This window comes from Impatiens glandulifera, unplaced genomic scaffold (genome assembly GCF_907164915.1).
Source record: "Impatiens glandulifera unplaced genomic scaffold, dImpGla2.1, whole genome shotgun sequence".
In the NCBI taxonomy this organism is placed as follows: Eukaryota; Viridiplantae; Streptophyta; class Magnoliopsida; order Ericales; family Balsaminaceae; genus Impatiens; species Impatiens glandulifera.
In genome coordinates this window covers 173608-178225 of record NW_025919561.1, presented here as the reverse complement: position 1 = coordinate 178225, position 4618 = coordinate 173608, and the positions used below count along the sequence as shown (strand labels likewise).

General features: G+C 31.8%; 1 pseudogene; it reads left to right on the top strand.

Annotated features, from left to right (window-relative positions):
• The first annotated feature begins 2059 nt into the window (after positions 1–2059).
• Positions 2060–4169, top strand: LOC124918177 (annotated as a pseudogene).
• The last annotated feature ends 449 nt before the right edge of the window (positions 4170–4618 follow it).

The window sequence follows — 4618 nt, the reverse complement described above, 5'->3', positions numbered from 1 at the left end:
GGTATTCTTAAACATTCGATTACACCTTTAGACATAAACCATTAGGTTTTTTATCACCAATGTTTGTGTTACACAAACCGACTTTCCCTCTATCGACGAACCCTTAAGTTTTCTAAAAAATGTTTACGTTACTGAAGCCAACATTCTCACTTCCGTTTCAAGTACCAATGTTCGCACAGTCACATATAATGATGATTTCTTTTGGGGGGATTCGTACTATAGTCTCTAGTATAAAATGTTAACACTTTAACCACTAGATCACTTATAATGGTTGAAATAAGTTTCTAATTTTATATATATATATATATATATATATATATATATATATATATATATATATATATATATATATATATATATATATATATATATATATATATATATATATATATATATATATATATATATATATATATATATATTTATATATATATTTATTGTAAGTTAGATTTTGAATAACTATATAAATTATCTATTATGGTCTAATATTACTTTTTATTATATACTTATTTGAAAAAATACAAATATTAAAAAAAATCAACTAATTAATTCATTTAAGTGTTTATATCTAAAATGATTTATTATTTAATAATCAAATTCGAGAGTACATTCTTAAACATACTTGGACATAATTCTAAGACCTAAATCACCTTCCGTGGATGAACCCTTAGGCTTTCTCTCAAATGTTTACGCTACTCAAGCCAACATTCTCACTTTCGAGTCAACTATCAAAGCTTTCTCTCCAATGTTTTCTTTATTCACCAATATTTGCGCTACTCAAGTCAACATTCTCACTTTCGAGTGAACTATCAATGTTCGCGCACTCACGTATAATAATTAAGGATTTGAACCCTAGTCTCCAGTATGAAATGTTAACACCTTAAACCACTGTACTACTTATGATTGTTGAAATAATTTTATAATTTTGTGTATGCATATATATTTTTTATAAGTTAGATTTTGAATAACTATATAAATTATATAAATTTTTCATACACATAAAAAAAAAACATAATAAAAATGATTATCTATTATACTAATGTTAAATTCAAATCTTTTTATTAATAATGATATAACATTATATATAATAAAAATTATTAAATTTATTATCCTAAATTTTATCAATATATTAATAAAAAATAATTTTATTTTTTTCCTCTTTATATATATATATATATATTATTCTAATTAAAAATATTTTTCACCTAATTTATTTTATATATAATTTATTTTTATATAATGTTACATATTTATTTATAACATTTTATATATAAATATTTATATCATTTTTTTCCTAACTAAATTTCCTTTTAAAAAATATTAATTTTTTTGTTTGTTTTATATTTATTATATATTCGGAGGTCGATTTAAAAAAAAAAAAAAGGAATCATTCCTAAAGCGAGTATATATCAAAGATTACTTCAACTTACTTGGGAATGGAAAGAGACGTCAGATCAGATAAATATTGAATTTTGTTCGATTGAGGATATATATATTATATAATTAAGAAAAAGGGAATAGATGACATTGATTACTGTGGTTACTTAAAAAAGGAGAAATGATAGAGAATTGATATTGTGGATTATTGTTTTGTTACTTTAAACATAATATATATATATATATATATATATATATATATTATATTATATATATATATATATATATATATATATATATATATATATATATATATATATATATATATATATATTATATATAATATATATATAATATATATATATATATATATAAGATGGAGGGGAGCCCGTAAACTCAAGATATATTATTATTATTATGTTTTATAAATTTTTGTAACAGATAATTGAGTGGGTGTTTAAAACCAATAAATAAAATGTTTCAAATTATATTTTGATTGAAATGTGAGACTTTTTGTATAAATTGCGTGTCTTCTCGAATACCTTGAGAGACTAAATATCTTTATTTGCAACCTTTAATTTCTATGCATAATCGAATTTTCTAAATAATTATAATCTCTCTTCTTCCTTTCTCATTTGGCTATAAAATAGACTAATATTTCCAATTACTTGGTCATGCAAAAAATAAAAACAAATCAAAATGAGTGAATTTTCCAGAGCTTCAATATCCATTCTTCTTCTTCTTCTTCCACTCTTTATTCAATTAGCAAACTCAATTGATTTTTCTTACACAGGATTCAACAACCAAAACCTAACCCTAGATGATGGAGCAACAATCCTCCCCACCGGAGCTCTCAAACTCACAAACGAAACCAAAAACATAATGGGTCATGCCTTCTACCCTCGCCCTTTCCAATTCATCATCTCCCCAACTAACATATCTTCCTTCAGTACCCACTTCATCTTCGCCATAGTTTCTCCAATCCCAACAACGGTGGCCATGGCCTCGCCTTCACTCTCTCCCCTTCCACCACTTTCCCCGGCGCCCAACCCGACCATTTCCTAGGAATCTTAAACTCCATGAACAATGGTCTCGATTCGAATCACATCTTCGCCGTCGAATTCGATACCATTAACGGCCACAACGAGGGACTCAACACGGATGGTAACCACGTCGGGATCAACATCAATAGCATGGACTCCAACGCGACCGAACCCGCGTCGTATTACGTAAACGACACCAAGAAAAAGGAAGAAGTTAATTTGGAAACAGGGGATCCAATCCAAGCGTGGATTGATTATGACGGATTCACGAAACTCTTAAACGTAACCATATCTCCATTGAACATTCCCAAACCGATTCGACCGTTGATATCTCAGGTCATGGATTTACCCGCGAAGCTTCTCGATAAGATGTACGTTGGTTTCTCCGCTGCAACAGGGGAAAAAACAAGTTCACATTACATACTTGGATGGAGCTTTAGCTCGGAAGGAATGGCGGATTCCATCGATGTTACGCAACTACCTCCGGTGCCGGAGGCTTCCAAACGACGACGACGGTCCTTTAGCCGTATGGTTGTCGGGCTTGTTTGTTCTTTGATCGGGTTGGTGATTGTGTTATGTTGGGTTTTGATTTACCTTGCTGTGTATAGAAGGAAAAAGGAGTATTCTGAGAGGGTCGAGGATTGGGAATTGGATTACCCACATAGGATTCAGTACAAAGATCTTTATAAGGCGACTCAAGGGTTTAAGGAGAGTGAGCTTATAGGAAACGGTGGATTTGGAGCGGTTTATAAGGGTGTTTTACCTAGTAATGGGTCCGAGGTCGCGGTTAAGAGGTTGATCAACAATTCAATTCAAGGTATGAGGGAGTTTGCGGCGGAGATCGAGAGCTTAGGCAGGTTAAGACATAAGAATTTGGTTAATCTTCAAGGTTGGTGCAAGAAGAAAAATGAATTGTTACTAGTTTATGATTACGTCCCTAAAGGTGGTCTCGATTCGCTACTACTAAGGCCGAGGGACGGCTCGATATTGAGTTGGGATCAGCGTTTTCGTATCATTAAAGATGTGGCCGCGGGAATTTTATATTTACACGAGGAATGGGATAAGGTGGTGATCCATCGTGACGTGAAGTCGAGTAACGTGTTAGTTGATTCGGAGATGACCGCTCGATTAGGCGATTTTGGCCTTGCGAGATTGTACGATCACGGGCAAAATTCGCACAATACGAAAGTGGTTGGGACAATTGGGTACATAGCCCCGGAATTGGCTAAAACAGGGGAGTCGTCGACTAGGTCGGATGTGTTTGCTTTCGGGGTTCTATTATTGGAGTTGATTTGTGGGCGGGGTTCGATTGTGTATGTTCCCGGTTTGGATAAAATGATGCTACTCGATTGGGTAATCGAGTGGCTTAAAGTGATTGATAATGAGATAGTTGATATTGTTGATCCTAGATTGAATGGAGTTTTTGTGGTTGAAGAGGTAGAGATGGTTTTGCGAGTGGGACTTGTTTGTTCGCATACTTTAGCGGAGTTAAGGCCTAGTATGAGACAAGTGACTCGATATTTGGACGGAGATGAGTCGATGATACCTGAGATGGATGAGAAATTTGATTCTGCAATTTGTGGACATACGAATGGATCTTTGTCGAGTTCGTTAGCGGGGACGAGTTCAAACAAGTTATCTTCTTTTGGGGCTATGACTTGTAGTTCACAGGAAATGGGTAGATAGATTAACAAATAATTAGCTTGCAATTTGGTATATATTTCATATTTAAAATGATAACAGTAAAAGAAAATTATGAAAAGAAAAATCTTCATCTTATCCACTAAAATAAATATCTTAAAAGATCAGCACCTAACAAATTCAACATGAAGTGTTCTCAAATAACATCGATTTATGCTTAATTTATAAGCTCCACACAAAAGGAACAAAATATTGAAACAAAAAATATATGACTTTCGTTGAGACTTGCCGACGGTTTTGAAATCAATCTCATTATTTCTCTTTACGAAACGTTAGAGATGTATGATCTTCAATTTTTTTTATTATTTGTATTATTTAAGCGAAGTCTGTCACTTTGTTTGGCTAGTTTTAAAAGTCAGCAACAATACAAATCAAATAATTGGCATTTATAGACTTAAAGTACAAAAAAAATAGATTTCGTGATTACAAATTATTGGGTCTCATTAACCTTTATCTTTTTTTGCAACAATATTATTATCATGCATAATTATAATTCA